Below are 12,022 nucleotides of genomic sequence, written 5' to 3' on the forward strand. Positions count from 1 at the left end.
AAACATAGACAATTGCACAGTATAAAGGGAGGGGCAACTCCCTGAAATATGAGTCTGCCCAAATCAATATATTATATAAACTTCACTTTTACAATGTACAAGCTAAATCTTGGGAAACCCCAAATTTACAGCTAGTCAATTTTCACAACTTCGGCAAACTCGGTTTCCCAGCTCGTCGGCACCTCCGCATGGTCGCCGCACGACTCTCCAATCCTTCGTTCACCTCGTCGCATGTCTTCGCCGGTTCGTTCTTCGTTTGGTCGCAAACGCCCAAACCGTGTATCCCTGCCCACACGCAGTCCCGCTTGCCAACTCTTGACAAACACCCAAATCGTATGAACAACACGTAATACCGCCCGCCCAACTCTACAACCTCCGGTTCCAACCTTCGTTCACCTTCGTGCACACTTGCATGGTGGGCGGGCGCTCACCCGAGTCGCCAAGACACCCACGCCAAGTCGTCGCACAAAACGGGCGCCACACGTTCACCGTGCACGCCTTGCCCAACCACCGGGCGCACCTTCGCCCGCACCTTCGCCCAACACCAAGTGCAACCTTCCTTCACCATGCGCTCACCCAAGAACGGCGCATGAGATGTGCGCCTTCACTTCTTGCCTTCTGCGCACTAGAACTGCACACTCCCTTCTTATGCGAAGTTGTCAAGTGATTGTTCGATGTCAAATGCTCTTCAAACGCATCGCATATATATCCTTTGCAACGTGTGGGCGGGGCTTGCCCAGCCAACCGCCCAACCTTCGTTTACACCCCCTTATCCAACGTTTAGCGCCAAACTTTTAAGTCGGCCTGCCCACCATCGCAAGTCAACCTCAAGCTGAACGCTCCATGCTCCTTTGGGTATAAACTCCCATCGCATATTGGTTATCACATGTTTTCGTTGTAAGTTTCATCGCACGCTTGTTGCTGCTTCGTTGCACAACCGTTGTGCGCTCTCACTCACCTCACGCCCGCGCGCGCGCCCGGCTCGCCCAACGCCCAATCACGTTGCACGCACGAGGACATTACACCACGGGTCAAGCAAGACACATTGATTTCCAAGAGCTAGAAGAACTATTACTTTGGGATTTCTGCGAGTAACATCATTTTCTATAGGTGAACATTGATAAAAGGTTCAGCAGTCTTCCAACACAAGGGGATCATTATGTCCATGGCATATTACAGGGATATCCAGAACGAAATCAGACAGTTAGGAATTGATCCTTTCCCTTCTAGTTTTAGATATATTTCAGAAATCTGCAATGAACATAAGTTGTTGTGTCTGGTGGATGTGTCTGTCTGTAGAGGTAGTAGTGTTGAAACTTTCATTTAGGCTCAAATATAAGCATATGAACTATAGCCCAAATCCATATAATATATTGTTTGATATGCGTTTTTTAATTCTGATATCTGAATGGCATGCATCCTAAAAGTCTTGTTTGTGTTGCAACGTAAAATAATTCGTCTTATCCCTAAAACCTCCATGAACCCTAGACGTTCAACACTGGATCTCGAAATTAGTTTAACATGTTTATGGCATGCATTCGCAAACTCTTATTTGTGCTAAAATGTGAAATAACGTGGAGGTGTCCCATGAAAACATGAACTGTGGCCGAAGTTCAGAGTATAGTCTTTGAATTACATTAACAGGTTATTTAGAGAGTTACGTGTAATATCCCAAGGAAACTGTAAATATTTTAATTACCGTTGTAAAAGAATAAACTGGACAATATTGTTATTTTCTATTAGTTGAATAATAAATTATTAATTTTCCGAAGTAAGGAAATAGTTGAGTGATAACTGCCTCCCTTGACTGAAACACCCCAGAGGAAAAAGGGGTGGGGGAGGAAAAACCGTGTTGTTGGGACAGACAGTAAGAGGGAAAAATGATAAGTCTCATGATGACCAGATAGCATTAGCACTGAGTGCATTAAATCTAGCTGAAGACAACAGTCTTACAATAGGCTTGGGGGGAGATTTGGTCTTGGAGACAAATCTCAAGGACGGTTGGTTGACAAGCGAGAACATTGGAAAGGTGATTAAAGTCAGTTGGATGTAAGTAGTACTATTAGACAATGATGAATGACATAGAGGGAGCAGGCTCTCTCATTGATATTAATTTGGAAAATGGTAGCAGTAGGGTTTTGTGAATTTCATAGTAAGTTAATATGTTTTTTTGTTTAATAGTTACCCTAGGATAATCTAGACTGTAAAGAACAATTCATACCGCAAGTTTAATGGTAGCCAGAGAATGACTAACCAGATGGGTTGCAACTGACAAACTAGTAATTCTGTAAACCGGAAACTATAAGTGGTTGCATGATTCTAAAGGACCAGCGAAAGTTCCGGAAACAACTATATGATTTTTAAGTAATACTGTGTGAAACATTATTTCAATTAAATTGTGGGTTCTGTGTATTTAAATACAGTCTTATTTTAACCTATAGAGTAGTAGTGATATTTTCTTTATATTAAGGTAAATGTTGAACAATTTAAGCTATGTATATTTGCCTTAAATCTCAAGTAAGAACCGAGACAAGAAGATGGAAAAACCATAATTATTCATATGCATACCCGAATCAAAAGAGTAACTACCGAACAATGAAAGCTTAAACAATAGGAAGTATTTCTCCAGCAAGAGCAAAACTAATGAATTAGCAGTTATGGTAAGACAGATAGAAACACAAATTTCCATATGACTTTGACTGGGAAAAATTTCCAAGGCCGTAGCCAGAACGATGAATACTGGCCAAGACCCACTTGTGAGACATAAAACCCGAAAAGTGAAACTAAATATATAAATATCCAGCACAGAGATATATGACTCTACGAGATTAGGATACCAACAAAATAAATATCTTAAGAGTTTAGGGTTTGAGGGTTTGAGCCCGAAGGTGACCCTGTTTCCCCGAACACCATCGTGCATTCTTTTAAAAAACATAATCCTTATCAAAGAGAATAGCTAGGAAACAAAATAATTGATAAATATAAAGTAAAAGGCATCCATCGTCTAAAGAAATTTAGCAGCACTGTTCACAAGTGGAGTGATAACATTTCTGGAAAAACTATAAATGTTTCCATCAACAACAAGAATTTTTTGAACCTCTAAATAGGAAAATCATGCTTTGCATTCTTCTGAAGAAACAAAGATAAACACATGAACATCTGAGAGAACCATTGGCAATATATATATATATATATATATATATATATATATATATATATAAGTATATACATATATAAATACTTATGGTCTGAAGCTGTGTAGCAAAACATTAAGGAAAACCAACAAAAAATCACAGAAACCTCATGCAAGCCGAAACAGGTCTTGCCTTAATAAATACAACCCAGTAATCGGTGTGGCCTCAACAGTTCTTAACCCTGGCTTGCACCATAACGCCAAAATATTACATTTAACCAAAAAGAATGAAACCCATCATGGGGACAAACAAGGAGCGTTGTGTGCAACTCGACACAGGTAGTTCCCTACAATAGTGGAGCTTCTAGTATGCCAATATTTCTGAGAATACACCTTCAGGCAGAGAGAATTCTCCACTCGAAACAAAAATCAGTAAGGGAGCCATTCGAGCTTACCTGGAAAACCATTAGAGGCTCAAGCCCTATATGGGTGGGGTTGAAACCCTTTGAAGGAATTTTCAAAAGCACGGCCTCGACCATTTCCCAAACCTGTAGAAGATAGCCAGAAACAGAGGAATTAGAATAGTAAAACCTGTAACATTTTCCGAGTTAACAGTAAAAGAAAATCTATAGATGCAAATTTCCTCACCTGGGTATCAGCAAAAATATTTCCGAACATGAGCACGAACCCCTCAAGTAGTACTCAGGATGATCTAGTAGCATCAAGCGACATGCTTACAGAACAAACCAACTGCCATGGGCAGAGAGCAGAGCTTAGCATGAAGGAGGAAAGGGAAAAATGAACTGTGGAGCTTGTTCCGAAAGATGGTAAAACACACCAAATTACCCAGAGCTGTTGGATCAAGGTCTAGCGATCTCCTCCATAGATGCGGTGATGGATCCCAAGGACCACTGACAACTCTACAGTGCGCATTAACACATCTTGACAGGTAGTGTAAATGCTAGTGACAACCAAGGTGTGCCGAGCTCGAGGCGAGTCCTGGAGTCCGAGCTGGAGGGATGGGTCATTAAATTCAAAATGGATAGGGACTGTCCTCCACAATACGGATTATTGATTTCATAGCAGACCATTAAACGATGATTGAACCCTTTGACTTGTGATTGAAAATGATGTTATAATAACCAGATGGGTGGATGACCCTAGTTTGGTTCAGACAAAAAGAACTTGATTGCATTTAACAGTGGTTAGCGAGTGTGGATACATGTGGGTAAATCGTATTAAATAAATTTTTTTATTGTGTAAATAGGGTTATGACATGTGGTATCAGAGCTAGGTTGCAAAATTGCGACCTCTAGTGAATGCATTGTGTAAATAGGTGTTACTTCTTTTGATTTTTTTAATTGTTAATGATCTATTAATGTGTGAAGTATAGTACAGTGGAACGAGAACAATAGCAGATATAAGAGGATCAGATAGTGAAATGCACAGAACCATGGTAAGCCTAGGACCTGCAGCATTCCCTGAACATAATCCAGAGATATGGGTGCAGTTAGGAGAGGAAGCTTGTAACACAAACCTAACCATACTAGAGATGATTCAATAACTAAAGAGATAAGTGGCCCGGTTACGGGAGGATAATGCAAGGCTAACCATGGAATATGAGAAGATTTTGAAAAGCTTGTCTGATAAGAAGAATAAATGCTAGTCGATTCCTAGCCCTAAGTGGGGCCGAATGTCTCAGGAACAGGGCTACAATACGAAACTTGAAGGAATGGAAGGAGGGGAAGAACATCACGAAGAGAAGTTGGACAATGCTTTAGAGCACCCCAAATCAAAAAGGCAGCGAGTGGAATTATAAGTGGAATTCCGGAAAAGTAAACCACCACTCTTTGATGGAGAGCTTGAAGAAGCAGCCGAATCCTGGTTAATTAACATGAATAAATACTTTCAGTTATATGAGTACGATCACAATCTAAAGGCATGACTGGCTATCTTTCAACTGCAAGGGAAGGCCACTTTATGGTGGGAATAGGTCAAGATTGTACATAGGGTAAATGAACAAAATATAACTTGGGAGAAGTTCCAAAAATTCTTAAAGGGAAGATATCTAACATAACGGTTTTATGATGAGAAAGAAATGGAATTTCATGATCTTCGGCTTGGACATCCAACCATGGATGAGTTCACCACCCGTTTTACCTCCTTGCTCCGTTATGTACCTTACATACGTGAGGAAAAGGCCAAGGTACAGCGTTTTCTCAGCAGTTTACCTGTGGCAATGAGGGAGAGAATTGAATTCGATAACCCAAAAACAATGGACGAGGTTATATGAAGAGCTAGGATATGCTATCAGCAAAGCAAGCGAAAGGGTGAAATACCCAGCAGAAAATGGGCTGATAAGAAAAGTAACAGAATTTCTATGGGAAATAAAGGAAATCAGAGCAATGCTAGCAAGGGATTCTCCAAGGGACAAAACAATAGTAACCAGCCCAAAAACCCGCTTAGAATTAAGCCACCATCTGAAGAAAAATTCAGCAAGAAATCTGGTAGATTTGATAACGAAGGAACAATAAGACCCCCAGTACAATGCTGGGGATGTGGGGGGCCACACTATGTTAAAAATTTTCCTCATCATAACGGCATCGAACAGGTTTGACAAATCCACAAGGCTTCAACAGTAGGCGATGTGGCCGGGAGCATTCCAAAAATTTGTGCTGCTCTTGATGATCATTAGGCAGATTATTAGCTTACTATGGTGGAGTTTGAAGGTAAGATTTTTAACCATACCGTATCTGTTTTAATTGATCCTGGTGCTACCCTAAGTTATGTTAGTCCTAAGGTTGTGGAGCATTGTAAATTACAGTCAGTTAAATTTAAAAACCCTTGGCTAGTACAATTGGCAACCGGGGCAAAGAGGCAGGTGTTGGCCAAGGTCAACGACTGCCCTCTGGAAATAGCAGGTCAGACTTTAAGGGCAGACTTAAACATACTTCCCCTTGGATCTTATGATGTGTTGATAGGCATGGACTGGTTAGAAAAGCACTAGTCCATTATAAACTGTAAAACGAAAACAATCTACTACAAGGATGAGCTGGGAAAAATGAAGGAGATGCAAAGTATTCCGAGGCCCATGCAAGTTCGGCCAATAACCGTTTCTCAGCTGGCAAAATTGATCAGAAAAGGGTGTCAGGTTTATGCTATTCAAGTTTGATATGCCAACTCAAAGGACAAGACAACCACCTTGGATAGTATTCCTGTTGTTTAGGATTATGTTGATGTATTTCTAGAAGAGATGCTTGGGCTACCACTTAAGAGAGATACAGACTTCACTATTGATTTGATGCCAGGAGCAGCACCAGTGTCTCGAGCTCCTTATCGTATGAGTGTGCTAGAATTGACAGAGCTCAAAATGCAACTATAGGAATTGTTGGACAAGAATTACATTCGCCCTAGTGTGTCACCTTGGGGAGCCCTTGTGTTGTTCGTCAAAAAGAAAGATGACACCCTTAGAATGTGCATGGACTATCGACAATTAAATAAGTTAACAGTAAAAAACAAGTACCCTCTACCTTGGATTGATGAACTATTTGACCAGGTAAAAGGGGCCACTGTGTTTTCAAAAATTGATCTAGGATCAAGATATCACTAGATCAGAATCAAAGAGGAAGATATTGCCAAAACTGCTTTTAGGACTCGTTATGGACACTATGAGCTTGTGGTATTACCCTTTGGGTTAACCGATGCTCCTGTGACCTTTATGTGTTTGATGCATAGCATATTTCATCAGTATTTAAATAAATTCGTGTTAATATTTATTGATGATATACTGATATATTACTGAAATGTGGAGGAGCACAAGGAACATCTTAGACTGGTGATGCAAACCCTCCGGGAACATCAATTGTATTCCAAGTACAACAAGTGTGGTTTCTTTACAAATTCAATACTTAGGACATATCATTGCTAAGGATGGGATTGCGGTGGATCCCGAAATGATCAAGACCATAATGGAATGGCCTGTTCCAAAGGATGTAGCAGATATCATATCTTTTATGGGGCTGGCAGGTTATTATAGATGATTCATGGAAGGATTTTCCAGAGTGGCCTACCCTATCACCTCTCTGCAGAAGAAAGGGAAGGCTTTTAAATGGACCGCAGAATGCCAAAAGAGTTTTGAACAGCTCAAGCATCTGCTCACCACAGCGCCTATATTAAGCATAGCAGATCCCACTAAGGATTACGTGGTGTGTACAGATGCAAGTAAGGAAGGAGTAGGAGGAGTATTGATGCAGGAGGGTAAGGTAATCGCCTACGAGTCTAGAAAGTTAAAGGAACATGAGCAGAAATATTCTGCATATGATTTGGAGCTGGCAGCCGTTATTCACGCCTTAAAAATGTGGCGCCACTACCTAATGGGGAGGAAATTTCTGTTAATGACAGATCATCATAGCTTAACTAATTATTTCAGTCAGCCTACCTTAAATGCCAGACAGGCACGGTGGGTAGATTTCTTAAGCGGTTTTGATTTCGAGATTAAGCATCTAAAAGGAAAGGAGAACCGGGTAGCGGATGCTTTAAGTCGGAAGGCACATTGTCTATACGAAATTGCTTGCAGCAGGGTGCAAACTACATTTGATGACATGATAAAAGCGGCAGCAGCACAAGATTTGAAATATCAGCAAATAAGACAGTAGGTTCAGATTCCAAACAACAAAGAAAATCAGCAAGGGTACACTGTGGATGTTGTTGGCATGCTGAAATATAAAAACATGTTGTATGTACCCAACCAAATGGACATTAAAAACTTGATTCTAGATGAATTTCACAAAAGACCTTATGTTGGACACCCGGGTATCAAAAGCTGATTACTACACTTCAGAAGGAGTACTATTGGCCTGGAATGAAGAAGGATGTAACAAAATATCTGACACATTGTCAGGAATGTCAACAAATTAAAGCGAAACATTAGCACCCTGCAGGATTATTGCAACCACTACCGATTCCGGAGTGGAAATGGGAAACTATCTATATGGATTTTATAATGGGATTACCCAAGACAAAAAGGAACAACGATTCCATCATGGTGGTAGTCGACAAATTAAGCAAGTCAAATCAATTTATATCAGTTCAATCCACTTATAAAGTTGTATAGATTACCGACATTTTGATGCAGAACATTTTCAGACTGCATGGGCTGCCAAAAACTATAATTTCTGACAGAGATGTGAAATTTACTTCAGCCTTTTGGAAAACACTATTTGAAGGGCTAGGGACTCAATTAAATTTCAGTATGGCTTACCATCCTCAAACCAACGGACAAACTGAATGGGTGAATCAAGTATTAGAAGACATGTTGAGGTCTTACGTAATGTAGCAACCCTCTAAGTGGGAAGACTATTTGCACCTGGTCGAATTTGCATATAACAACAGATATCATACTTCCTTGCAGATGAGCCCGTTTGAGGTTCTCTACATCCAGAAATGCCGTACACTCTCTAGTTGGCGGGGATTGGAGGATAAGATAATGTTGGGACCCGAAATGTTAAATGAAATGGAAGAGATGGTCAAGAAGGTTCGATTCAATTTGAAGGCAACCCAATATAGGCAAAAAAAATTCACCGACAAGAAGAGAGGTTTTAAGGAATATCGAGTGGGAGATCATGTGTATGTAAGAATTCAAGCAAAAAGGAGTACGTTACAATGGAATGGATGTACAAAGCTGGCACCTCAGTTTTGTGAACCCTTCACATTCTAGCAAGAGTTGGGCCAGTAGCTTACCAGCTCGCCCTACCGAGCCATATTCAGGTCCACAATGTTTTCCATGTGTCAGCACTAAAGAGATACGTTTATGATCCTAAGCACATAGTCAGTTGGAAAGATATATAGGTAAAATAAAATCCTATGTAGGCTAATTAATTATGACGTTGAAGGCAAAACTGACTTTAAATTTTCTCGTTTCAGGTCAAACTGGAATTAGAATTCCTGGTCAAGCTGCGGACTATACTTAAATGGAGAGAAGTCATGCTGTGGAAGCGAGTCATCATCCAGGTTAAAATGCAATGGAAACACTTTGGGCCAGAGGAGGCCACCTAGGAAGATGAACAACTCTTGAAAGAAGCATATCCATAGCTATTTGAGGCTAAAAAACATCGAAACAATGTTTTCTCTCGGGGGTGGAAGATGTAATATCCCTAGGGAAACTGTAAATATTTTAATTACCATTGTAAAAGAACAAGCTGGACAATTTTGTTATTTTCTGTTAGTTGAATAATAAATTATTAATTTTCTGAAGCAAGCAAATGGTTGAGTGAAAACAGATTTTGATAACTTCTCATGTAAGAAGTAAAAAAAAGGAAGTTGCCAAGAATACCCTAACTGCCTCCCCTAACTTAAACACCCCGGAGGAAAAAGGGGTGCGGGGAGGAAAAACCATGCTGTTGGGACAGACGGTAAGAGGGAAAAATGCTAAGTCTGGTGATGACCAAATAGCATTAGCACAAAGTGCATTAAATTTAGTTGAAGACAACAGTCTTACAACAGGCTTGGGGGGAGATTTGGTCTTGAAGACGAATCTCAAGGATGGGTGGTTGACAAGCGAGAACATTGGAAAGGTGATTAAAGTCCATTGGATATTGTTAAAATCAAAGAATAGGTAAGTAGTATTGTTGAAATCACTTAGAGAATGATGAATGACATGGAGGGAGTAGGCTCTTTCATTGATATTAATTTGAAAAATGGTAGCAGTAGGGTTTTGTGAATTTCATAGTAAGTTAATATGCTTTTCTGTTTTTTCCCATAGTTTTAGAATTTAGGAAGATAAATGTTTTTGACCTTAATTTCAACAATCTTTTCAAATTTATGGTTGGGCGTTCATGGAAGCTTACGGTTTAGGCCTAATCTACTATGACAGACCTGCAAAGTTTGTAGTAACTTTGCCAACTCTTACAGCTACATGACAAACCATAACGGACAAGGGAGGCACGCGAATCATGAGACTACCTCAGGGGGAGGACGCAGAGCCTCCCCCAAATGAAAACGAACATACTCCAATGCAGGAGGAAGCCTGCAAACAAACTGTCTAGGGGGAAATGGAAGAAGGACAGAACTCACAAGCAGACAAAGAAACAGTTAACGAGAATCCCAAAGTGACTTCGACCACATGCAAGCCAGTTGCAGCCATAAGGCCAAATATTGAGCTACCAAGCTGTAGGATTAACACTCAAATCCAATATATGAAGGATCATGCTTTGATCGGGAAGTTTATTGGCTTTTTGCCCACAGAAAAAGCACTGCAAGGGTGGATAGCAGCCAAATGGAAGCTGAAAGGACATATAACCCTGCAGTTGGGCCCTAAGGGCTTCTTCACGATGGTTTTCAACTGTCTAGAGGATAGGAATAGAATCCTTGATGGAGGGTCATATTTCTTCAATGTTGCTGGACTGTATCTCAGAGATTGGGTTGAAAGATTTAACTCGGATAAAGAAGATCTTAGTTGGGCACCAGTTTGGATCCGCCTCTACTCCCTCCCTCTGGAGTACTGGGATGAGGCTTCATTACAAGATATTGGTAATGGCCTTGGTGAGTTCGTCAAAATTGCATAGGAGACTAAGCTCAGAAGATACACCTCATATGCTCGAATATGCGTCTATATGCATCTCAGCAATGCCCTTCCGGATGCGGTAAGTCTTTTTCATGATGATTTTGAATGGATCCAATCAATAGACTATGAACATGTTCCGTTCCGCTGTAGGAAATGTCACACACTTGGCCATTTATTTCGAGATTTCCCATCCAATATGAAAACCTTAGCCCCACCCCCCTCTGAAAAATCGGACGCAGATGGCTTCACCAAAGTCTCCCATCGCAAAAAGCACCCCAGAAAATCTGGTTCTAACCCCAAGACCTTTGCTGATAACCCCCCCAGACCGACCACAAGGAACAACTTTGATTCCCTGGCCCAGCCAGAGCTGAACAACCTCGAAACCCCTGCTCCCTCTAAGGAGCAGCCTAAGTTAAAAGCCCATTCAGCCTCCACCAGCACAAAGATTCTCCAGAAGTCTAAACAAACCATCGACCTCGTCTCCCCCTCTCCCAATGATATTCCCACCTGGCTCACTCAAAGCATGGATGTGGACAATGCGCAGACTGCTTTCAAGAATGCAAAGGAAAATACAGAGGAAAGAAATGAAATCCAGAACATGGAAGAGGAACCAGAAAGCATAGATATAGGAGATCTGAATATACTAGGCTTAGAGCAAGCCTATAAAACAAAAAATTATGACAAGATTCCAGAAAGATAGCTTGAAAACCTAGAAGTAATTCTGTCCACAGCTCACAACAGAGAACCCTTGGCATATAGCCTGGAAGTCAATGGTATGGAAAGAACCTCAACAAAGATAATAAAAAGAGAGGAAGGAAAACAGATCTCCAACGAACCATCCACATTGGGGAAATGCTAGTGGAATCGGGAAGATATTCCAAGCTCACGAAGTACTATAACACCCTTCCCAATACCTCATCATGAAGCTCATTTCATGGAATATTAGAGGGCTCAACAGCCCTGGGAAGTACAGATTGATAAAAAGCATGATTTAGCAAGAAAAACCCAACATCTTCTTCATACAGGAAACTAAGTGTAACTCTACAACTCTGGAAAGAACCATGGCAAAAGCATGGCCAGGTAGTAATGCAATTGTTGTGGATGCCTCAGGAGCATCAGGAGGCCTTGCAATCATCTAGAATGCTCAGGCAATCACGCTCTCCAATATGCATGCGAACAAGCATTTTATTCAGGCTACCTTCCATATAACAGGGACAAATATACATGGGCATTTAACAAATGTTTACTTTCCTCAGGAAGCCATGTACAAGATAGACATACTGAATAATCTATCATTAATCAATGCTGAAAGAACCCACCCACTCTGG

Source organism: Pinus tabuliformis, chromosome 2_1 (genome assembly GCF_031772625.1).
Source record: "Pinus tabuliformis cultivar Carrire ecotype Pingquan chromosome 2_1, CPIR1, whole genome shotgun sequence".
Taxonomy (NCBI): domain Eukaryota; kingdom Viridiplantae; phylum Streptophyta; class Pinopsida; order Pinales; family Pinaceae; genus Pinus; species Pinus tabuliformis.